Source organism: Sapajus apella, unplaced genomic scaffold (assembly GCF_009761245.1).
Source record: "Sapajus apella isolate SASKATOON/1434 unplaced genomic scaffold, GSC_monkey_1.0 scaffold42, whole genome shotgun sequence".
Classification (NCBI taxonomy): domain Eukaryota; kingdom Metazoa; phylum Chordata; class Mammalia; order Primates; family Cebidae; genus Sapajus; species Sapajus apella.
Window position 1 is genome coordinate 8,387,933 of NW_022436982.1, and position 27,433 is coordinate 8,415,365.

Genomic DNA, 27,433 nt, shown 5'->3' on the forward strand with positions numbered 1-27,433 from the left:
CTTTTTCCATTGTGGTAAAAGTGATCATATATATTAAAAAGCTTTAAAAAGTCATTGAATTACGGTATTTAGTAAGCTAATCTTACTCTTGATAATTGGGTAAAGCCTAACATTTTCCTTAAATCATTCAATTCTCTTATCCAATACATTATCCCTATTAGAATTGATAAACAATTTCCTTGGTTTTTCATTTTTCCATATTTTCTTACTTTAATTTCTTACTTTAATTTTATTACTTTAATTGGTATCATTTTAAAGCATATAACCTCCATTGTATTTTAAACTTAATGGCTCTGCCATTAGTTATGGTGAAGATTCTGTGGCTATAACAAACCCAACAATCCAGTACCTATAAAAAACAAATATTTTTTCTTTAACAAAATGCTCTAATTAGAGTGCTTCAGGATGTCAGGAAGATGTGCCCATGTAATCATTTGGGGTCTCAGACTGCTTTTGAGGTGTGCCTCTGCCTTGCCATTGCTTCATCTAGGTGGTAGAAACAGATTACTGTACTTAGGTTTCAGTTTATGAGAATGCTAACTAGAACTAGGAGGCAGCATACCCAGATTTGAAAATGACATAAATCTCTCTGCTCACATTCCGTCTGTACAGCATCATTAAATCACCATTTAACTTCGAAGGAGGGTAAAAAATGTATTTAAGTTGCATAATCTTTGGCTTAGCTGTAATTTCATTATAATGGAAGAATGGGATAACAGATTTTTTATGAATAACCACCTTAAATTGAGGCTATTTAAAATTTTAAAATATTTTATGTCTTAGTGTAGTATTTTTGAAACTACATAATATAGTTAAAATAGAAATATAATGGGATTTCCTTGCAGATTGAAAAAAATCTGACTTTTTAATTCACTATTCTTATGAGCACACAATTAGATGTTGCTTTAACTTTATATTTAAAATAAGCAAGGAAATATAGCTGGTAAATTTTGTATAGGACATCCCTATAAGTATGAACTGTGTGTAAGAATTATATATATTATAAAAATATGGGTTTAGAGCCTGTAAGTAGTAATCATTATTCTATTCTATGTATAAATCTAAATACAGAACTTGAGGGAAAATGTATTTTGTTCATCTTATCTATTATGTACCACAATTCTACAACTTTTAGAGCTGAAAGAGACCTTACAGGGTTTTAGCCCAGCATCCTTTAGACATTTTTCTTGTCAGCAACTTAACTTTGAAGAGACTCAAATTTAAATAACATGCTAATTGAGTATTCTTCATTCATTTATCAAGAATAGTTAATCAAAATTGAATGTGAATGCTCAATAATTAAAAGTCTAATAGAACCATTTAACTCTAAAACTTACACATCTGGCTCATGAGTTGATTGAAAATCAATTTGTTGGTCAACCCTAAACAAAATTTAAATTTTACCAAAGAGTGATCTATAAAGAAGGCTTTGATCTCTTCACTTGCCCTCTTGCTTCAGTTTTTCCAAGAGTATAATTAAAACACTTAAGTATACTTGATGATAAAACAATATAGTTTATACCTATTCTTTTGTGCTATCCTCAGTATCAGTCTGTTAATTACAATTTCTCTAACATAACTAATATCTATGTGTTAACTTTCACTGTGCTACATTTCAGGATTCAACTAATTCCAAGATTAAATTTGGTCTTCAAAAGTTCTGGAGGCTTTACTGGCTGATAGCAGAATACTATTATAATCCTATTATATTTAAACTTTTAAAATACTTTAAATAACTTGCAATTATCACATATTAATGTTAATGTACTAAGTTCTATTAATATGTCCTTTGCTAATTCTTCACATTTTTAGGTATGTTGTTTAAAATAAAAGGCATATGCTTAGAAATAGAATGAGTATCAAAACAAATTTTGAAGAAGGCTGGTTTAAAACAGAAAGGAGATAATATAGGATAACAAAATAGGATATCTTAATCAGGTAGAGCTGCTATAACAAAGTATTATAAACATGGTGGCTTATAAGCAAGAGAAATTTATTTCTTACTATTTCGGCGTCTGAAGTTTGAGATGAGCATGCCAGTACGCTGGGGTTCCGATGACGGCCCTCTTCCTGGTTGCAGACTACGGACTATTTTTATCTTCGAATGTCTGAAAGAGAGAGCTCTGGTCTCTTAATTCCATGTATGGTCACTAATCTCATTCTTAGGGCTCTACTCTCATGACCTAGTTATCTCCTAAGGGTTACATCTCCAAATACCATCACATGGGAATACGGTTTCAACATACAAACTTTGGTGGCGTCATAAACACTTAGTCCACTGTGTAAGGTAATGCTGAGAAAATGTACCGGGGTTTTCTTTACTTCAAAATATGTTCATTGAAATGCTATCTTAATTTTCCCATTAAGATACCAACATATATGCAATACAATTACACTATCTTATATGGCTAAACTAAGAAAATCTATCTCAGCAATTATCTATGAAAATCTATATCTCCCTATCTTTAAACCTGCACCATAAACTAATGTTCTTAGATAGTGGCCTGAACTAGCATATTTGCAGTTGTCCAAGCCAGACAGCTGGGACCATCAACACCACTATCTTGTCTATTCTTTTAAAAATTCTATGTGTTTGTGTATGTGTGCATGCCTGGATATGAGTGATCGCTTGTGCAAACACACAAGAATTTATACACACTGTGTAGATTCCCCACACACCCACAAGCAGAAAATATTACTTGGACATTATTCCAAATCAGGACCTTTCTAGGTACTTCATTCCTCTTATTCGTTTGGACTAGCTTTTGCTCTTAGTAGTTACGCTGCCTTAAATATGTATGTATGTTTCTTTTTACATATTTGTACAAATGTCTGTGTAATACATTTATATAAATGTGTTTTTATTTTTAAAAGCTTGTGAATCTTTAATGCCAAAGAGACTACCAAACTGCTCTCTGCAATTACATTTCACCCCAAATCTTTGTTCCGATATTCTTGACACATGGTGTAGTACCAAATGTTCGTCTTTGCCTATATGACAGATGGAAAACTTAAATCCTGTTGTAAGTTTTAAATTACATATCTCCTATTACAACTGAGATTATGCTAGGATGACCATTTGGTAAAATTTTAGAAGTTGAGATTCATGTAGATTATACTTAAGGAAATTTATATTTCTTTTAATGTGAGCTTATTTTTTGTTAAGAGTGATATGTAAATTTTTTCTGACATGTTCTGAATTTATGCTGTTTTTAATCTATAAATCTTAACGTGGCCACAGTCTTTCATTACTTGTGGATTTATGTCATAGTTATAGTTACATATATACTATATATATGTATATATATATATATCTTTAAATATTTGATTTAATCTGGAATTATTTTGATTTCAATTTTCGTATAGGGATACAAATGTATTTTTATTTTGAAAGGATATCTGTTGATCATCATTAATTTATCATTTCCTTAATAAAGTGTAATGTTGCCTTAATCATATACTTATTTTCTGGGTGTAATTATTTATTATTTCTGTTTATTTTGTTCTATAAATCTATTCATGTGGCTGTACCATATTGCTGAATCACTATAACTTTATAAAATATTGCATTGTATAGTAATGTTAATGTCCTTTAGTACTCTTGATTAGTAAACATTTTCTTAATTTTGCATGTTTTTAAATGAAAACTTTACAATATTTTAAAACAAAATTTATTAAGGTGGGTGTGGTGGCTCATGCCTATAATCTCAGCATGTTGAGAGGCCAAAGCAAGAGCATTGCTTGAACACAGGAGTTTGAGACCAGCCTGGGGCACATAGTGAGACTCTGTCTCTATAGAGAGAATTTAAAAATTAGCTGGGCATGGTGTTATGCACCTGTACTCTCAGCTATTCAGGAGGCTGAGGTGGGAGAACTGCTTGAGCCTGGGAGGTTGAGGCTGCAGTGAGCTGTGATGGCACCACTACACTCTAGCTTGGGTGACAGAGTGAGACCCTTTTTCAAAAACACAAACAAACAACTCCAACACATCCTGTTGATATTTTTATCTGGATCCAATTAAATGTAAAGAAAGGTTTAGAGACAACTGACATTCATAATGGTAAATCTATCCATTCAAAAACAGGTTTTGTTTCTTTATTTTCAAGTCTTTCTCTCACAGCTTGTGAAATTTTCTTCATATGGATCATGAGCATTTTAATTAATTTTATGACTAAATATTCTAACATTCTTGTTGCTAATACAAATGGTATCTTTTATCTATTACAGCTTCTAATTCATTGTTTAAATATAGCACCATAGGAGGAAACTATTTTAAACATTTACATTCAGTCAAATTGCTGAATTCTCTTATTGTTTCAGGTAATTATTTAAATTATCTTTAAATGTTTTTTAAACAGGCCTATAATTACAGCTTTTTCCAGTATAAATGTTTTACTTTATTTTTTTTCCAGTTTTTAGACCTTTTTGTTCTGTGATCTTATGATTGGCATTTTCAATTTCACTGGCTCACACGTCCAGAAAAAAATAAAATTAAGTAATAGTGGTGAATAACAAAAAATTTTTCTGACATTAATAGGAAAGCTTTTGGCTTTCCTTATTAAGAATGATGTGATTGTTCTGTTGTTTCCTAATTTTGTAGCCTTTATCATGACTATGGTTATATAGTTATTCCATAAAAGGGTTTTGTTTTGTTTTGTTTTTTCTTACAAAATAGTTTAAATAGTGATGGAGTATATATTTTGGTAAATTTCATATGTGGGGCATTTGGGATAGGTAGATTGATTATTTTGGGAGGCACAGAGTAGATCTTTCAAAATTTGATGGAATGTATCTCTTTACAAACTTGGCTCAAGTTGACTAAAGGCAGCAATGTACAAGTAGGCCCTCTTTATCTGCAGGTTGCACATCCATGAATTCAAAAAACAAAAAATTGAAAATATTTGGAAAAAAATAAAAATAACAATGAAACAAAGTAATACAAATAAAAACAATACAGTATAATATCTATTTACATAGCATTTACATTGTACTAGGTATTATAAGGTAATTTAGAGATGATTTAAAGTATACAGGAGGATATGTCTAGGTTACATGCAAATAGTATGTCATTTTATATAAGGAACTTGAGCATCTGCAGATTTTGGTATCCTGCCATGTGGGTGGGGAAGTCCTGCAACCAATCCCCTGTGGATATTGGAGAACAATTTTATGTTCTTCAATCAAGATAGAAGTTCTCCCTCTATGTTGCTAAACTCAGTAGTGCCCTGGCAGTTTTCATGTGATCTTAGGAATGGTAGCACAGAGAGATGGAAGAAAACTTATTTCTTAAAAACATCATTGCAGCTTTGTTTGTGTCTGGAGTTTATTCTACTTGGGCTTTCAGTTATGTGAGATAATACATTTCCTTATTGTTTAAGCCAATCTGAGTTAGGAAATTTTCTTACTATGAGTCAAAATGGAGTATTATATAGCAATGAGAATGAACACTAGAATGACACAACAAAATACATGTGTTTCACAAACACAAAGTTGAAGAAAATAAACCAGACACAAAATAACACATACTGTTATTCAATTTATGGAGTACAAAACAGTTCACACTTATCTATGATATAAAAAATCAGGATAGTGGATGTTCTTTGGTAGTCAGAGACACTGACAGGAAAGGTGGATAAAAGTGATTTCAAAAAAAAAATAAAATCTATGGAAGAAAAAAATATGTCTGAGATATATCTTACTATAATGTATTGGTAACTATTCATTATCTTTTGGTGCAGGACTAGGTGAGAAGACCAAAGGAATAGGATGGAACACTCAGAACTAGGCCCACATATATTTATAAACGAATTGGCTTTGAGGTTTAGAGGAATAAAGATGGACTTGTCAATAGAGGTGCTTTAAAGCTATATTATTCCTAAGGAAAAAAATATTTTTGCCCTTTACTTCATATCAACTACATAATTTTTAACTTGTAGATTAAAGTCTTAAATTTGAAAGATAATATTTGATAAAATTCTAGAAAACAATATTGGAGAACATATTTATCATCCAAAATGATAAAACATTCCTTAAACAATACATACCTGAAACCAAGAGGTTATGAATTCAACCAATAAAAATAAACTATTTCCTCAAAAGCCACCACAAATTAAGTGCCATGTGAACTAGATGAAGATCATTGAAAAATATAAAATGGGCAAAAAGCTATTATCTAGAAATGTTGAGAACTAGTGTAATCAAATAAAAAAATAGAAGGTCATCCCAGTACAGAAAAAGACAAAAGACTTAACAAGTCTTTTATATTAGAGGATAACTGAATAGCCAATAAGCCTCTATAAAAAGTTTCAAATTAATATTCATATAAAACTAAACTTAGGTATCCCATATCTTGTAGTGGATAACTTAAATACTCAGCATTTGCCTAATGACTGAAGATAAAACAAAACCTAGAAGTCATTCTGATATGGTTTGGCAGTGTCCCCACCTAAATCCCATCTTGAATTGTAACTGCCACAAATCCCATGTGTCCTGGGAGGGACCCAGTGGAAGAAGGTAATTAAATCATGGGGCCAGGTCTTTCTCATGCTGTTCTCGAAATCAATAGTGAGTAAAGTCTCAGGAGATCTGATAGTTTTAAGAAGAGGAGTTCCCTTGCACATATTCTTTCTTTTTGCCTGCCACCATCCATGTAAGATGTGACTTGCTCTTCCTTGCCTTCCACCATGATTGTGAGGCCTTCCCAGCCATGTGGAACTGTAAATCCATTAATTTCTTTTCTTCCCAGTCTTGGGTATGTCTTTATCAGCAGGATGAAAATGGACTAATACGCATTCTGAACATTTTCTCTAATGGTTTTCATATTTAAATGGTTATCAAATCCTATAATTTTTGACTCAAAAAATGTATAGACTTTGGAGTTTTGTTTTCTAATAGAGGAGCATTGAGGAAGACCGATTTATTTTAGTTCAGAGGATTAACTGAGGTATATGCTACAGACCAATACTCTTTAGGTCAGGGAAGGCCTGGCATGGTGGCTTATGATTTTAACCCCAGCACTTTGGGAGGCAGACGTGGGAGGGTTGCTTGATCTCATGAGATCCAGACCAGCCTGAGCAACACAGGGAGATCCTGTCTCTACAGAGTATTAAAAAATTAGCTGGGTGTGGTTGTGCATGCCTGTAGTCTCAGCTACTGAAGAGGCTGAGGTGGAAGGATGGCTTGAGCCTGGCAGATCGAGGCTGCAGTGAGCAGTGATCACACCATGGCACTCTGACCTGGGTAACACAGCAAGACCCTGTCTCAAAAAAAAATTTTTTTTTAAAGGAGGGCAGGAAGGTATGTTGGGGCTCAGGTGAAAAAGATTTTGGTCTTCTATTTACATTTATTTTTCTTATTCTTTTAAAATGAATTCTTTCTGTTTATGTTCTTAGTATAGTAAATGATATACACATTTTGGTATTGTTACCCACAAAACAGGTGGTTTTGGCAGGTCACATCCTGATGATCACAACCAAGGAGGATTTAGCAATGGGATTTTATAATTTGCAACAAGTAAGAAAACACCAGGGAGAGCTTCCAAATCAGTGCCTCCCAGAGCAGGGAAGGGCAGTCAGGATTTTATCAGCATAGTGTAATGAGGCATGATCTGACTGGATAATGCAGTGAAGTTATTCTGGTAGGCATGAATGACAGGATTCTGCTAGAGTTTGATGCCATCTGACTGGATCCTAAATCCTGCCCTACAGTATCTGCTTCTTAATTCAATTATTAATTCAGTTCCTGCCCTTTGGTCAGAGCACTTAGATTCTTCCTCTCCTCGACCCCCTGCCTACGTGCTTGGGTTCATCTGGGCATGCTCACCTTACAGACCTTCAGCCTGAGGGTCTATAGCAACTGAAAAACAATTCTCAGCTTTGTTACCTAAAAGCTAAATAAGATTGGTTTAATGTGGCTACAGTATGTGCTCACAAATATTTTATAGAATCAAAAGAACGCTACACTGGGAGTTGGAAATCTCAGGTGATGTGTTTGTCATTTATGAGGTTTAGACCTTAGAAATGTTATTTAATCTCTTTATACAATTTTTCAAGTATAAGAATTGGAAAACAATGTATCCCAAATAGATATACGATTAGGTTTGTTATGAGACTTAAATTAGATATTACATCTGTACTTGCACTTTGGTTTTTAAAGTATAATACCAAGGAAAGAAAATTATTATTTCTAAGGGATAATTTACTCATGTCCCTTGGTTTTTAGGACAGATGGTATCAGTCATTATAATTATGTTGGATTTTTTGTTTGATTTGTCTTCCTGACTGCTTCTTAAGGTTGAGAATGAATTTCTCAGAATTTTTGAGTGATTATTTCTTTGCTCAGCCTTTTGTGTATTTCAGGTGAGAACCTAGGGCAAGTTTGTGTCTGTCAAGCACAAGAAGGCTACCAAATTAACTTGCAAATCTCAAAGGTTATATTATTGAATCTATGCGCTTCACAACATTTTCTGAGAAGAATAAAAACACTTTTATGCTTTTAATAAAGCACATCAGTAATACTAATAATTCTACGACTTGAAAACATCTGACTGTGAAGTCGATTATGTACTCAAGCAGAAAGCTGTAATCAAAAAGGTTTCGGAATCTACTTTCTTCTACAGTGTTTTTAAAAATATTATTGATGCAGATGTTGAATTTCTTTAAAAAATACAAAATAATTGGATCTGAGGACTCCCTTTAACTAAAAAGCAGTTTTCACATTTTTACAAAACCAATATCTTTCTTAATTCTTATAAATTATTCTTCTGAAGCTGAGGTTTAGCAGTCTAAAAGCAAAGCCAAAAGAAAATAAAATGTCCAAGACATGACTACCAGATGTCAAACCTTTGCCTTCCACATTCAGTCTCCATCCTCTTTACCCTACTCTGTATTGATATATTACTGACCTCCCTTGCTTCTTGGGTTCCAGGGCAAGGTTGACTTCTGGTTAGTTGAGGCCATTAGGAAAATTGAACCAAAGATGTAATTGCCCAATGCATTCACCTTGCCTGCTGCCTAGATAGTACCGATTTATCAAAGACAGGGAAATTGCAATGGAGAAAGAGTAATTCATGCAGAGCCAGCTGTGCGGGAGACTGGATTTTATTATTATTCAAATAAGTCTCCCTGAGCATTTGGGGATCAGAGTTTTTAAAGATAATTTGGCAGGTAGGGGCTTGGAAAGTGGGAGTGCTGATTGGTCAGGTTGGAAATGAAATCATAGGGGGTTGAAGTTAGGTTTTCTTAATGTCTTCTATTCCTAGGTGCGAGGGCAGAATTGGTTGAGTTAGATTACCAGTCTGGGTGGTGTCAGCTGTTCCATGGAAAGCAGGGTCTGCAAATTATCTCAAGTATAGATCTTAAATTTTACAATAATGATTTTCCCCCAGGAGCAATTTAAGAAGGTCCAGACTCTTGAAGCCAGAGGCTGCATGATCCCTAAGCTGTAATTTCTAATCTTGTAGCTAATTTCTTAGTTCTGCAAAGGCAGACTGGATCTCAGGCAAGAAGGGGGTCTTTTGGGGAAAGTTCTGTTGTCAATTTTGTTTCAGAGTCAAGCCATGAACTGAATTTGTTCCCATAGTTCAGCCTACACCCAGGAATGAAAAGTACAGCTTAACAGTTAGAAGCAAGATCGAATCGGTTAGGTCTGACTTCTTTCACTCTCATAATTTCCTCAGCTGTAATTTTGAAAAGGCATTTTCAAAGAGAGGAAGGCAAGAGTGTTAAGCTGGGTTTGCCCTGGGTTGGATATATTCTTCTACCAAAGGTCCCAGCACCTGCAAATCTGCCTTGTCTATGGAGCCCTCTGTCTCCAGATTCTGATAAAGGCTTTAGCCCCTTAACATTTCTAGCCAAAGAGTTGTGAAGTTCTTCACTGCAGATAATATTGGCTTTGGGATACTGCTCTATCTTTTCTGGTTTCCCTAAATACTACCCAATTATTTGTAAATAGCCTTTTATTAAGCTATTTTAAAATAGCTCACTTTGAGTGTGCCGTCTGCTTCCTCTGGAGAAATTGATTGATTCAATATATAAACAGTGATGACTGATAGTGACATTTGTTGGTATGCATTAATTTATATTGTATTTAATGAATTTGGAATATTTCATTGAACAAAAGGATACATCTCAAACTTTGATCTCCTTTGAGTAATCTAGCTTTATGCTTTCTTGATTTAACTAACTCCAAATATATATTATTTAAACTTAGGCTTTGACAATGGGAAATATGCTAAGATACTATTTTTTACGTTAAAAAAAGTACATTTAAAGTGATTCAATGGTATTCTACAGATTTTTATTTCATTTTTAAATAATTTCAACCTTTTTTTTAGATTTGGAGGTGCATATGCAGGTTTGTTACCTGGCTATTTTGTGTTATGCTGAGGTTTGGGGTATGACTGATTCTATCACTGAGGCACTGAGCATAGTATCCAGTAGTGTTTTAACCTTTATCCCCCTCCCTCCCTCTCTCTCTCCTTCTTCTAGTAGTCCCAGTTTTTGTTAATGGTTATTATTTTAATAAATCATGCACAAAATCCATGACCATTGGTAACGCCATCTATAAGACCATTTATTTCCTTGAAGTATTTGACATTCAATGCAGAGATACAGACCTATAACACAAAACAGGAAATCAGGGTGAAAATATTAACTTTCCTAACTAGGAAGAAATGTTATTTGAGATGATTCTTAACAGACAGGAAAAGGGTCAAGTAGGTGGGTCTCATCAAATGTTTATTGAAGCCTAAGGGAACATGAGTAAGAGGTATGAATAGAGATGTATAGTGGATGCTCTAGGATTAAAGAGACTGTTACATGACCGAAATAAAAGATATATAGGATCTTATGTAAGTTACATAACGTAAGGTAGACTGGGTCAAATAGTAGAAGGCCTTAAATTCCAAACTTTAATCATTCAATGGAGAAAAATCAAAGTTTCTTGAGCAGGTGATTAACTTAGAATTGTATATAGACAAAGGTGCCATGATCAGATGTAGTTTTAAGAAAGATTACAAAGGCAGCAGATAAAAATAACTCAAGATGATCAAAGTAAGTATTTTAAAACATTTGTTTAAAGAGATTGAAATAATGCCTTGAGTGTTAAATGTGTGAAAAGAAAATAAAGTTTGGGACCTCAAAATCACTAAGCCAAAGAAAAAAGTCAAGCTGGGAACTGTATCAGGCAAACCTGCCTCCTATTTTATTTCTAAATAAGATAGCTAAAATGATAAAAAGCTACATAATTCCCTCACAATTTGTCCACAGGGAAATTCCTCGTGGGCCTCAGATCTTTGCCCTAAAACAGTTCTGTTGGATTTTACCATGGCAAGGTAAATTGATAGCTTATCTTCACAGACGCTGGGCAAAGGACAGAACTCAAAGCCATCCTTCTGCTCACCTGAGACAAACGCATATCTGAGTGACTCCTCTACCCTACTGTTTAGGCAGAAAAGCAGATTCGCTGAGCCAGACTAAGGCAGAAATGACTATTCCTTCACCTTCCTTACACATGGAAATTCTGTATTCAGTAAAAGGCTGATCAAAGGCTCAAAATAATGCAACTATTTGTCTCTTGTATACCTATGACCTGGAAGCCTCTGCTTGGTTTGGACGAGAAAGGAGTTGTCCTCCCTTTCTGGACTGAACCAATGTACACCTTATGCATATTGATTGATATGTCATCTCCCCGAAATGTATAAAATCAAGCTGTGCCCAAGCACCTTCAGCACAGGTCACCAGGACCACATGAGGCTGCATCACGGATGCATCCTTAAGCTTGGCAAAATAAACTTTCTAAATTGATTGAGATCTGTCTCAAATACTTTGGGTTCAACAAGTCATAAAGTCCGTGGATATATTATTTGATTGTATGCATTCAACATTCACCAAAGAAAACTAAATTCAATTACTTTTAACTCTATCAGCTCTACACTGGAGGAAAGGAGAAAGAAGCTGGAGATGAAAATATCAGGAAAGGAAATAGAGCAATAGTTCAGTTAAGAGGTAATAAGGCCCGAACACATTTTAAACTGTTGGAAAAACAATAGGTTTCTTAATTCATTTTCTCTGAAAGCAGTGCCTAAAGCAAGGGGGTAGATAAGATGATACAACCATGGGGTAAACATACTCAGTTATAAGAGATAAAAGACAAATAATCAATTAGAGAAAAATATATATCTAAAGAACAATCAAACCCAAGTAAGGACGTTCAAAAGAGTAGGTTAGAAATGTAAGGGAATATCTAGGAAATTGTAATTCTTAAAGACCCAGGGAAGATAGATTTGACGAAAGAATGAACAGTTTAGTTTAGTACTGCAAAGAGATTAAGCAAAATATGATAGAATCCAATAAGAAAATGGTTCAATTCTTCAACCATCCCTATATCCATGGTCTCTGTAAAGTAACTTTGCAATTCTACCTGTAAAGAGGTGAAGCCTTTTTCCCTACTCCTTGTTGAAAAGTTGTTGAAGTAAGTTGTTAACTTACTTCTACCAATTAAATGTAGCAGAAATGATGATGTCCTAGTTGGTGTCTAAGCCTCAAGAGACCATACACACTTCTACTCTTTATTGGAGTCCTGTCATCACCATATGAATAAGCTTATATAGCTAGCATGCTGGATGAAAGAAGTGTAAACTGATCACTTCTGCTGCGCCAACCAATAACCAACCAAGTATCCTCAAGCAGCCAGTCCCTAGACAACCAGGCAATTGATTATATAGATAAGAGAAAGCCCTGCAGAGATCAGCTCTGTAAGGCACTGTTGAGAAGACCTAATCACTGATAATTAAACTTGTGAGCATATTTATTTGAAGTCATTATGTTTTGGTGATGTTTATTATGCAGCAATATATAAATGATACAGGGAAAGTTATTTTCAGGGGCAGGTTCAATGAAATGATGTAAGAGGTAAGGCAAGCTAACAGATATGAATTCTTAAGGAATTACCAGAAATTTGAAAAAGAATATTTTAAAATAAACATCTCTTTGAAGACAAAAACAGAGTTGTAAATGGTGTTGAAGGAATAATAATTGTTATTGCTGTGTATATAAATTATTTTTATATGAATAGATTTGCCTATGTTTTAAGGAGATGAGGAACAATGTAATAGCAATTGAATTAACACAGTCTCAGGCATGGGTGAACTCATACGCACAAATAATTAGAATAGGCTGGTAAAAGAAGAGGTTAAATTATTCTTAAAGGAGAAATAAGGAAAAAGGGATAATTAATAATTTAGAGGAAAAAATGGGTTTAAAGGAGATAGACTGGGTGAAGTCATTTCTCCTCAATAAAGGAGTAAAATCATGAACTAAGTTAGCTGATTTGCTGTTTTAAAAGTAAGAATACTAGTGAAAATTATTTAAAATGTAGTCAACTGGGGGATAAATAAAAAGGATGGTCCAGTAATCCTGAAAGTTCAGGATAGTCTGAAAAAAAAATTACTAACAGAAAAAAATCATATTGGGTCTGAGAATATAAAACATGAAAAAGACAACCCTGAAAAAAACAATTCTCTCTTTTTTCATATCAGGCTTAACATCAGGATTGTTAAGCTGATAAGAAGGAATTCTGGGTTTTCTGTAGGGACGACAAACTATTCCTATCTCTGCAAGATGCTGATAAGAGAGGGTGTATATTTACACAGAAAGACTGGATTTTTATGAGTCTTATGATTTCCTCTCTTTCTTGTGGAGTAAGAAATCAGCTGAACTTAATAACTTTACTTATAGCAATAGTAACATCAACTCACAGCATTGTTGAGAATATAAAATGAAATGCATGAACATGAAGGTTCACTGAAAATCTACAACTCCATAAAAATGAAAAGGACTTGTTAAGCTAAGGGAAAAAAATAAAAATAGCTTTTATTAAAACTGAATTTTAAATTATACAAGAAATAAGCCTTATCATACTGATTAAAAATAACTGGTTCTCTCTCAAGATGATCAAAGCAATTAATCTAAAACACTTCTCTAAAGGATTAAAATAATATCCTGAGTGTTACATGTTATAAAATTTGTAGATATACTTTTTAATTTTATATATTCAACATTCACCAAAGAAAACTACATTCGATTACTTCTAACTCCACCAAACCTACATATCTTACTGTTTCTATCATGCACAATTTGTATGAACTATTTTTCTTATTACTTTTTGTGCCACTTGAAAGTAAGTCTTTCATTATGAGAATTATTTGCTTGATTGGTCTACATGGATATTGGTGAAGCATAAATTCCAGTTGACACATAATTTTTGAATATGGATGTGTTCCTCATGCTGTCTTCAGCAGGAAAAGAAATAACATAATTTGCCTTAATAGTCTATAGCTTAGTATTATGGAAAACAGGTCTCAGTAAATATGACAAGAGATGAAAAATATTTTTAAAATTCCATTATTCTATTAACAAAAGCAGCAATCATTAATATGTGAAATGTATGTTGAGTACTTGCTCTGGGACAAGCATTGTGTTTAATGTCAGTTAGTATCCCCAAAATAGTCTGTCACTGCCTTGGAAAGCTCAGAAATAATTGAATGAAGGTAAATTATATATAGACAGATATTTAAAATACACCCACACACAGACACTATTTATGTATTTAAATCCAGCATAATTTACTGTTTTTTGTTTTGTTTTATAAAATGCCTTTTCATGTTCTGGCATGATTAGTTGGGAGGACGAAAAGAAATAAGAAGACTACACTTAAAGAGGCAACTGAGTCATAGTATAGGCATGCCATTGTGAGACACTGCTTTTGGGCCTTGCCAGTTTACATGCACAAAACTCTTCCTCCATTTAATTCTCCTGATATATACAAATTTTCACCAACTCATTTAATTTCAGAGACAATGTAAAAGTAAAGATTCATAAATTCAGCTCTGAATGGAAACATTATTTTTCTCTTCTTCCAAAAATATATTTTGAAAGAAAACAGATGAGTTTTCCTAGAGATGTATCTAATTGTTTGGCAATAATTTGTGGTCCTTCAAAAATAGGACTAATTATCATCATGAAGGCAGGGAGGCCTTAGATGGCAATTTGTAATTTCTAGCAGGTTTTTACTTGCAGCATTTTAAAGTTGTTGCAGCAGGAGGTAAAGTACAAAGTCATTCTTATTTGAATAGAAATATTAAAAATGCTATATTGTAAAATCACTAGAATTCAGAGGAAATGAATACATCTCTCTTCGGTTTTTGTTATTTAAACTTTCCGTGTATTTCACATCATGGTAATTTGTGGTTTGCTTCCTCTACAACCCTTTTAAATGTACTCATGACTTAGATTGTTATGTACTTATTAATATGTCTAATACTACACTGGCCAATATGGTAGCCACTAGCCAGATGTGGCTTTTTAGTATTTGAAATATGGCTAGTCTGAATTCGGGTGTGCTGTAAGTGCAAAATACACAGAAGATTTAAAATACTTAGGAAGAAAAAGAAAAATATCACATTAATCATGTAATATTAATTACATGTTGAAATTACCTTTGGGGATATATTGGATTTAAAAAATATATTAATATAATTAAGTTTATCTGTTTCTTTTACTTTCTTAATGTGGCTATAAGAATATTTCAAAGCATACACGTGGCCTGCCTTATGTTTCTACTGAACAGTGCATTCTAATAAGTACATAATACATTGGGATTGTTTTTCGGCGCTTTAAACGCCATTTTCTATTAACAGAGTTTTAGATTAAAATTTTTTTTTTAAAAAAGTCACAGAGCTTAGGTATACTGTGAACTTTTCATTTACTAAAACCATGAGCTAAGTTTTAAGAGAGCTGCTAAGTAGCTCAACACTGTCTTGCAGTTTACTTTATATACTAAAAATGTATATATCCAACTTACTTACAAAAGTCTTTATAAAGATTACCATAAATATAATTAAATGCAGCAAAATGTTAAATAGAAACAAAACAAGATAAACAGAAAATAGGTATCATTATGAAATAAAATGTTTATTGCAATTGATCATTTAGCTCAAAGTTTCCTACAAGAAGAAAAGAAAGACATAAACATCATCTTGGTTTATGGTACAGTAAAACCAAAATTTAAATTCAGCCATTATTGGAAACTATAGTTCTAATAAGGCTTTCCCTAAATTTTCATGTATAGTAGAAAAAAATGGCAGAGAAATCCTGGAGAGATGATGAAAATCAGGATACCTGAAGAACATACTGCCACTACATCCACTTACCACACTGACAGCCCTGCATGGTCTCAATAGAATATTTGAGTATTTGATCAAAAATAATGGTGATGTGAGTAGTGGTAATAAAAACCTCCTTCATGCTGGGTATGGTGGCTCATGCCTGTAATCCCAGCACTTTGGAAAGTAGAGGCAGTAGGATTGCTTGAGCCCAGGAGTTTGAAACCAGACTGGGAAACCTAAAAAGATCCTTTCTCCATAAAGAGTTAAAACAAACAAACAAACAAAAAAACTGAACCCCCTTCATCAAATTCCAAAGAACATTTGAAGAATCAGTGATGAGAATATGCAACAATATTGAGTGAAAAATAATAAAATATAGCAATGAAGTTAAAAATATAATGTGAAGGCAATTAAAAATTGTGCAGTTTTAAGGAAAATCCAAAGGATACATGAACAGATCAGTATAAGAAATTTTAAAAATTATGACTGCTTTTTATCAAATCTGAAAAAAATATAAAAGTGAGCAGAAGGAAGAAAAAAGTTGTTGGAAATGATGTAGGAGAGATAGCTGAGAACCAAATCTGCCTTGTAAACTATTGGAAGTTTTAATTTTGCTCTAATGTGGTATCAAGCCATTGTTTTTGAGCACTGAAAATGCATGATGTAATTTTCTTTTCTAAAACAACAGTCTGACTGCTCTGTGGCAAATAAGCAGTAAAGGACCAAGATAAAAAATCAAGATGATGCCTTTAGACATAGACATAGAGATATATCATGCATGCTTACATAGATACAGAAGTTTGAGGTTCAGGGACTAGATCAGGGTAGATATGTAAATTTGTGCATCAGCATGTAGAAGGTAGAAGAAATCTGCTGGGGAGTAAATATAAATATAAAAGAGAAGGGGCCCTGAATTCTCAAATATTTTTATTTTGCCTAGAGATGCCAAAGCCAGAAAAGTTTGAAGATACATCTTGTGAGATAGAACAAAAACCAGGAGTGTGATACTTCATGAATGTCAAGATCCTATAAGAGGAATGGGGAATTATCAAGTGTGCCAAATACTGTGAAGAAGCTAAGAAGAGAACACAGAAGCAGCCATGATGTGTCATCACAGAGGTCATTGGTAACATTGACAAAAAATTATTTCACTGGCTTAGGTGAAAAGAAAGGTTGGAAAGTGAGATAATGGACCCTGGATGCCGCAATTATGAACAACTTTTTAAAGAGCTTTCTGACTATCTGAGAAACAACAACAAAGTAAGATACCATTTTATGAGTGGATCAAGGGTCAAGGGAAACTTACTTTTGTTTTGTTTTGCTTTTTAAAATGATGAGAATGACACGATGATGAGGGACAGACTGATGATCCTGGAGGAAGAGCTAATGAATAGAAAACTAAAGTTCTTCAAAAGAGGACATTGGAAAAAGAGTATGGAAACCTGTGCATAGAGTGGGTTGGCCTTAGGAGGAAGCAGGGATATTTCAGTCTTTGATCTAACAAGAGTGCAGGTAGTACGTAAAGAGATATAAGTGGGTAGGCAGATTTACTGGAGGGACTCTGATGGCCTTCATTACTTCCCATATTTTCTTGACAAAGCGTGAAGAAAAAACATCAGCTGAGATGAAAGGAAGTGGTCTCTCTCATTACAAAAACAATAAAGTCATCGACTTTAATAAGGAGCAGAGATCTGACTGCTTTGAAGGTTGAACACTACATTTTCCTTCCAAGTAAACTTGAAGCGGTGTACATGATTCTAAATGATTGAAGGATTATCTATAACCCAGATGCTTGATAGTTTTGTGTCACTTCCTACTGTAGGGTTTAGGGGTGGTCTGTGGAAGCTGGAATATACACCAAGTGACTTTACTCACACTTTTCTTATTTTTTATAATCATTGGTATTCATAGCAAATTTGGAGGACAGTCAAGAGATAGGTCATATAAAGGTAGGCTGAGGTTGAAAATAAAAAAGGTTAATATTTATGTTTTCCTGAACAATGTTTATGTACAAATTGAACAAAGAATCTATTTCTGTTCATCGACATAAAAGATAAAAAAGAAAAGTCAAATGGAGTAGGTTAGATTCATAGCATCTATTTTATTTCCTTGCAGCTACAGAAATCTGATTTCCAAAGACAAAGATAAACACTGGTACTTGAATTGTGATGGTTATATCTTAATGCAATTTACTTTTAAGGATAGTTCCACCTTGAAATGACAATTTCAGACTGAATTACAGCCTATGTGGTAGAATGGTCATTCCTTACCTGCTGGAAATTAAGATGGTATTAAATTTTTGTCTTAGGACACTGGTGAATCTTTAAACATCAGTGTTATCTGAGGAAAACTACAGAGTACTGTTAAAAAAAAAAAACTAAATTCCATTATCTTTTGCAAGATTTCATATTGCTCAATTTGGTGAATTGGTATTAAAGATCTGTTCTTGGTTGGGTGCAGTGGCTCACGTCTGCAATCCCAGCACTTTGGGAGGCGAAGGTGGGCAGATTGTCTGAACTCAGGAGCTCTCCACCAGCCTGGCCAACATGGTGAAATCCCAGCTCTACTAAATTACACAAAATTAGCCGGGCATGGCAGCATGCACCTGTAGTCCCCCCTACTCGGAGGCTGAGGCAGAATAATTGCTTGAACCTGGGAGGTGGAGGCTGCAGTGAGTCAAGATTGTGCCACTGAACTCTATCCATCAATTCATCTTATCTTCAATTGTTCTAGCTCAGTTGAAGATATCAGTACTTTCTGACACCAAAAACCTCAGGTAATTATTATTATCAGCTAGTTTAATGTTTGAGTTCAATATAAATTTAGGTAAGCTTTTCTAAGTAAAAGTTTGCAGTGAATGCACAAACCATATGTGTACCACTTCATGAGTTTCAATATATGCATACACGTGTTGCATGACTCAAATGGCTATCAACTTACAGAACATCACCATCCTCCCAGAAAGTTCTCTAATGCCTCCCACCATGATAATTTGTGCACCATTCCATGAGGCAGCCAATGTTCTAATTTTTTCACCATGGACTAACTTTCATGTAGATAAATTATTTTGTGTAAGTCCATTTTTGGGCCTTTTTTAAGGAATAAATTTCAGAATTGTCAGTTTCTAAAAAAATTTAACTTTGATTCATATATTGAATCTATACATAAATTTATAGGTCTCATAGTCCATGAGGATGAGCTATCATTTGAGACATTTTAAATGTATTTTAATAAAATTTTATATTTTTTACATAGCATTTACATGTTTTCTTAGAAATTCCTTAAGTGCTTTACATTTGATAGTGATGATATGTGATAGATATCATGATGATGATGAAAAATAATGATTATTATACTCAGTGTTTCCTGCTTGCATTCAGAATTTAACATTTTTGGAGTAAATTGATGTCATGTATTTAGGCATATTGTTAAACATTTCTACATTTTTTTCTGTAATGATTTTGATCCTTCAAAGTAGCAATTCTAGCATCTATGAATAATAATTCTTATAGTGTTTACAATTCTAAAAATTTTATTTTTTTCTTTCTTTACCATGGTAAGGCTTCCAAAAGTATGTTAAACAGAAACAATTATAATGTACGTCTTTACCATATTTTGCTTTTAAAAGGTCTGCTTTTAGGAAGATAACACTTTTTCTAAGCTTTTTTTCATTATTGCTAGTTTCTACTTTGTGAAAACTTTCATAATGAATTGGTATTGAATTGTATTATTTTTTTATAAAGATTGAGATGATCATTCAATATTCTCCTTTAATTTGCTAAGAAGCTAAAAAACCACTACATATTAAACCACCCTTGTATTACTGAATTGATCATGGTGTACTATATTTCCTATGTAATGAATTTAGCTCTCTAAAACCTTGACATTTGCATCTACGCTCATGACTAAGCTTGGCATGCAGTCTATTACTTTAATGAAATGTATCATTTTATGTTAAAATCTGCTTTTACTTTCTCATGCTCCCTTCATACTCCACTTAAACTGGTCTCCCAATTTCAATTAATTTATACTTGTCAACACTTCAGAGTTAAAGAAATAATCCTTTGATTTTATCAATTTAACCCATCATAATGGTTTTGGAATCTCTTCAGTTAGTTTGACCTCTTTCTTAGAAATAATGACATTTTGTGGATACTGAAGAAACCTAGAACAGACCAAGGCAAAGCTTACTTATTTACTTGGGGAATTTTAGCAAATTTGATATAGGACCCATAACGTTAGAGGACTCTATAGGAAACACAACTTGGCTCTTTAAGTAATCTCAACATAGGTACAGTTTGACTAAGATGTGTTTAAATACAACACAAAAACAACACGTTTTCCATAATTTACAGTATGATAGGAGGTTTATATGTTCATCTTTTCTAATGTCTTTTTATTCAGGTGTCTGAGGCCAGCAGAATGGCTAAGATGCATTCTGGTGTTTCTAATTATATTTCTGTTCTACCACAATTATTATCTTTGCGAGGAGTATAATTTTATTCCTCTTCCCTGTCCTGAAACTCAATATATTAACTTTAATTTTGCTTGGTTAGTTGTAAAAAAGAATGACAGGCAACATTTTTCTTTATGATTCCTGACTACTGACTCTTTCCTCCACTGCATTATTTGAGGATAGTAAAATAGCACTATCTATATATAGTGACAAACTAATAAATAAAAATTGTATTTATTATCAATCCATGCATTTTCATTGCAGAATCGACTATGAAATATGCCTCATAATTAAGTTACAAAAATATTACTTCTATTATGTAGCTAACTATATTGATTTTAAAGGTTCATTTTAGAAGGTATTATTAATTACCATTAGTGTTTAGCTGACCTCTGTTAAAAATGAAGATTCTAAATTTCATTTTAGCTTTCATAATTCTAAGAAATTTTCTGAAATAATGTTCTATTTTTCCCACAAATTTAGTCCTGACTTTCCTTACCTTGGTGATATTTCGGTAACATTGCTTCAGCATTGTTATATATAGGTATATGCCATTGCAGTATTATTTACTTGTTTTGTTTCCATGTGAAACTTTACTGTCTCTATGAAAACAAAACAAAACAAAACATAAAATGCAGGACAAAGTCTTATCTTCTTTTCTTATTCCAAACTCCATGTACTATACACGTGACTTACATAGGAATCAGAAAGTGTGAATTCAATACATTGTGTCTGTGTAGTTCAATGTTCTACTATGAAAGTTAAATCTGGTAATCAGTTAAATGTAATCATTTCATCTAGTGCCAGGTACTGTGTTAGGCATTAGGAGTGTTGCTATCAATAAACCAACCAGGTGCTACTAGTAATACATTTGTGAAATGTGTTTGTATTAGTTTCTTCTTGCTGCTGTAACAAATTACCACAAACTTGGGGACTTAACACAAATTTATCTTATAGTTCTTGGTGTTAGAAGTATGAAATGAGTCTCAGTGTATTAAAAGTGAGTGGGTGGGAGGAATGTGTTTCTTCTGAAGGTTGTAGGGTAGTGGTCCCCAACTCTGGCCACTGACTGGTACAGGTCTGTGACCCGTTAGAAACCTGGCCGCATACAAGACGTGAGTGGCAGGCCAGCCAGCATTACTGCCTGAGCTCTAGATCCTGTCAGATTAGTAGCAGCATTAGATTCTCATAGGAGCGTGAACCCTATTGTGAATTGCACTTCTGAGGGATCTGGGTTGCATGCTCCATATAACAATCTAAGTAATGCTGATGATCTGAGGTGGAACTGTTTCAACCAGAAACCATACTCCCACCCCCGTTTGTGGAAAAGTTGTCTTCCATGAAACTTGTCCATGGTGCTGAAAAGTTTGGAGACTGCTGATCTAGGGAATAATTCATTTCTTAGACTTTTTCAGCATCTAGAGGCAGCTCAGTTTCTTGGATCATAGTGATCCAAAAGCTCAATAGCCACTCAATAGCTAGTGGAGTCTTTCTTATGCTATAGAACTTTGACATTGCCTCTCCTGCTCTTCTATTTTATATATAAGGAATCTTGATTTTACATTGGGTCAGAATAATCTTAGTTATTACCAGAATAAGCTCCTTATTTTAAGGTCATCTGATTGGTAACCTTAATTCCAGCTGCAGCCTTAAATACCCCTTGCTATGTAACATAATATATTTACAGGTTCCAGGGATTAAAAGATGGACCTCTGTTGGGTGCCATTATTCTGCTTACCATCCTACTCCATTCTAAGCACCATACCAAGTTTTAGACCTTTAAAATGAGAGCTGAAAAAAAAGACATTTTTTTTGTCTGAAACTTCTTTTTTGCTTACTCATTAGATAAAAGTTTTGAAAACTGATTTTGCTTTATTTGTTTGGATAGTTAGTTATATAGTTCTCCACTTGATTTTGCAAAAGTTAAAATAACACATTTAAACTCTTAGGCAAACAGTTTTAGAATTATATTAATTTTAGAAACAAAAGACAAAAAGAGATGCTTATGAATTTTAATTAACTGGGTTCTAAAATAAATTATAAGTGAATATGATTTCAAAACCTAATGATTCAGCTTCTGTGAAAGACATATTAAAAATGACAGCACGATTTGACACTACTATGTTTACTTTAATTCTTTATGACCTTATTTATTTAACTTTTCAGGGTCAAGAAAAAGAATTAGGTATTTGATTTGAGTGTATGAATTTTTAACTTGAAGGTTCCTGACTCCAACTCTGTCAAGGCCTCCTGACCTTACAGCTTGAAGTGATTTGATTTAGTCAAAAGACATGATGGTCATTGTTTAATATATAAGCAAAAGCCATTTTTTTTTATCTTTCAAGGTAGATTTAAAATTTATTGACATGATGAAAATGGAATTTAGACTGAATATCATGAAATGATTAATAGTGTATTTATGTTGTGATAAAAATTACCATTTTCATTGATACTGAGCCAGGATAACTTGCAGCATGAGTGCCCAAAAGGTCTTAGGAGTTCCATCTTGTTTATCTTCAAGATCTCTGAATATATTTTACCTAACTCAATGGTTTGAAGTATGTATTACATGAGGCCTAAATAATTAAAGGCATAGGTCAATGAATTATAATGCATAAAAGAATTTTTCTTTTATGTTGGACATAAATTTGGAGCAAGAGTCATTATAGTAAAGGCTTGCTGTTTAAATTCTTAAGCCAATAAGTAAGTTTTGGAGCATCAGGAGTTTATATGCTTCTTAAAGCTGTATTTGTTGCCATTGCTATTTCTGATATAACACAAAATTGACATTTATCATTTCTTCCTATATAATGAAATTTTAGGTAGCATCTTTTAATTGAAATTGCATGGCTAACTACTGAATCTCAAACACCTGTTACTATATAGATTTGTGTACTCAATTAATATTTGATTACTAACAAACAACTCTTTATCTGATTTGAAGTGAGGTTATTTGGTCATCATATTAAACGTCACATCTTATGTGTTTAATCCAGACATTGCAAAGAGGTTAAAAAGTCCAGGATTTTTATTATGTTGTACATTAATTGCATAAATAAATTTTTACATTTTATTTTTTTTTTTTTTTTGGAAATGGAGTTTTGCTCGTCACCCAGGCTAGAGTGCAATGGTGTGACCCTCAGCTCACTGCAACCTCCACCTCCCAGGATTCAAGTGATTCTCCTGCCTCAGCCTCCTGAGTTGCTGGGATTACAATCACGTGCCACCATGCCCAGCTAATTTTTTGTATCTTTAGTAGAGGTGGAGTTTCACCATGTTGGCCAGGCTGGTCTCGAACTCCTGACCTCAAGTGATCTGCCCAACTCAGCCTCCCAAAGTGCTGGGATTACAGGTGTGAGCCACTGCGTCTGGCCTACATTTTAATTTTTATGTTGGCTTTAATTTTGTTTTGCTTAACATTTGGTTTCTTTGGTCACTGAGGATTTAGAGAGAATTAAAAACTAAACTTTAGTAGCTCCAAATGTTTAAAATTTTGATGTTTTTGTTTCCTCGGATACAAATAGAAAACAATAACACCTATTTTTCTAAATGGTGAAGATTAAAAGATATAACATTAACACAATGTCTTATCTGTACTCTACTTATTTGACTGTACTTTCAAATGAGCAATTTTTTTTTCTTTTTTACTAACTCAGGGTCAGTGGGGGTATTTGAGGGCTTATAAACAGGTTATAAGGAGATTTTTACTTTTATTTATATTATAATACCCAAATTAGTATACCTTAATCTTAGGTGACTTGTTAAAGGAATTTAGAAGAGAAAACTTACACACCTCAAGGAGAATTGGCAAAGAATTACTGAAAATTAAGCAATATGTTTACAAATCCTATCGGAAAGTTCATAAGCATGTTTTTTCAGTACTTGTTTTTGTGAAATTTAAACACCTTAAGTTCAGGAAACATTTTATTATTACATATTTCTAAGTACCTAGGCTATTGTTCATCCTCTGAAAAATGAATAATCTGATTAAAAATGTTGTTACCCTTTTTAACAAGTAAACATTTGAAAATTCTTTGAAAATGAAAGACCTATAAACAAACAAATGAAAGGCATATGATAATAATGATGAGTGTGATGATGATCTTGATGATGGTGGTGTTGATGGTGATAATTATTATGAAGAAGACAATAATATAAAAATAATTTAGTGTTCACTGTTGGGTGTAACTGTGGTAGATACTCAGGTGAAGAAGGTGCCATAATACTTGAGACAAATAACAATAAAGGATCTTGTTTGGTGAGGTTTAGAGGAAAGAAAAGGTATCTTCTGCTTGAGAAAGAGGAGATGAAATTTCAAAAGCAGGTATCCAACCAGATGATTTTTCAGGTTAAAAGCTATCATTTTAAATAAGTAACTGTGAATATAAGGAAGAGGAATAAAAAACAAGTTTATTCAAAGTTGTAACGCTGGAAGATGAGGAAATGGGTGCTATAAACAGAAATAAGAAAATTAAGAGGAAACTTAAGTAGACAAATAGTGATAATATAGCCTTGTTTTGAAGAGCTTTGAGGGAAGAGGGTCTTTACTTCTTCTTTGAAGGTACAATTAGGTAATTTTAAAAAAGGCATCAAACCTGAGCTTTTGTGGCAGAGCAATAGGGACACTGAATGATATTTAGGCATGAGAAGAAAGCATAAAAAGTAAGGAACTCTTAAAGAGAGGCATTGAATAAGGTTTGTCTAAGAAGTGTTAAGTACAGGCAGAGATGTCTAGGGGCCAGAGTGAAAGGGAGGCAAAATATCAATTTAATGCTTGGGAGAGGACACAGAGTTGGAAGTACAGGACTGTGCCCATTTGTGAATAGATGATAATTGACTCTTTATAAAAGTTATGGACGGAATAATAGGAAATAAGACAAGGATTGCAGAAGCTTACAGATGGCCTTCATTGAAGGTTTGAGAGTATTAGGGAGACAAGCGCTTAAGCAGAAGAAACAGAGTAAGCAGGATCAGTAGTGGTAGAGAAGCTAAAAGAGTATTGTGATGTAGAATTTATGGTTCACTAACCTGAAATGTATGAGATCGAGACTTGTTTTTTGAATTAATGAATGTAGTTGGGCTGGAAGTAGATGAGAGCTGTGTGCAAATACTGCACCGCCTACTTTTGGCCTCTGTGGAGCTAAATGATAAAAAGTCAATGTTTTAAAATACCTTTTTATTTTTTATACACATTTGTTCATGTCATTTGCGGTTATTTCAGGAAAAATCCAGAGCATGTGTGCCCTTTTAAATTGTCTGTATCTTTGTAGATACTTTCTCAAGTGCCTTGTACAAAATTTTATATTCTATTGTAACCACAATTGTGCTTTACACAAAAGATGTGCTAACAAGAGCTCTGATTTCTCAAATGAACCCAAACATTTCTAATTAAATGAGTATACAGTATCATTCAGAAAAAAATTCCTAAGGCTTCCAATAAAGTTCGTAAGTAGTAGATGTCTACAATAATAATAGGCTTTGGTAACTTTAAAATTTGAATGGGCTACCTGTGTTAATTAACTAAGAAAGTCTTATACTGGCAAACTGAATCTAACAGCACATCAAAAAGCTCATCCATCAAGATCAAGTCGGCTTCATCCCTGGGATGCAAAGCTGGTTTAATCTATAAATGTAATCTATCAATGTAATCTATCACATAAACAGAACCAAAGGAAAAAAACCACGATTATCTCAATAGATGCAGAGAAGGCCTTTGACAAAATTCAAAAGCCCTTTATGCTAAAAATTCTCAATAAACTAGGTATCAATGGAATGTATCTCAAAATAATAAAAGCTATTTATGACAAACCCACAGCCAATATCACTCTTAATGGGCAAAAACTGGAAGCATTCCCTTTGAAATCTGGCACTAGGCAAGGATGTCCTTTCTCATCATTCCATTCAATATAGTCTTGGAAGTTCTGATCAGAGCAATCAGGCAAGAGAAACAAATAAAGGGTATTCAATTAGGAAAAGATGAAGTCAAACTGTCTCTATTTGCAAAGGACATGATCATATATTTGGAAGACCACATCGTATCAGCCCCAAATCTCCTTAAGCTGATAAGCAACTTCAGCAAAGTCTCAGGATACAAAATCAATGTGCAAAAGTTACAAGCATTCCTATATACCAATAACAGACAGAGAGCCAAATCATGAACAAACTCCCATTCACAATTGCTACAAAGAGAATAAAATACCTAGGAATACAACTAACAACAGACATGAAGGACCTCTTCAAGGAAAACTACAAACCGCTGCCCAAGGAAATAAGATAGGACACAGGTGGAAAAACATTCCAAGCTCATGGTTAGAAATAATCAATATAGTGAAAATGGCCATGCTGCCCAAAGTAAATTATAGATTCAATGCCAACCCTATCAAGCTACCATTGACCTTCTTCAAAGAACTGGAAAAAAACCACCTTAAACTTCATATGGAACCAAAAAAGAGCCTGCATAGCCAAGACAATCCTAAGCAAAAAACAAAAACAAAAACAAAAAACAAAACAAAACAAAAAAAACAAAGCTGGAGGCATCACGCTACCAGACTTCAAACTATACTACAGGTATACAGTAATTAAAACAGCATGGTACTGGTACCAAAACAGAGATATACACCAATGGAACAGAACAGAGGCCACACAAGTAACACCACACATTTATAACCATCTGATCTTTGACAAGCCTGACAAAAACAAGCAATGGGGAAAGGATTCTCTATTTAATAAATGGTGTTGGGAAAATTGGCTAGCCATATGCAGAAAGCTGAAACTGGATCCCTTCCTTACACCTTATACAAAAATTAACTCCA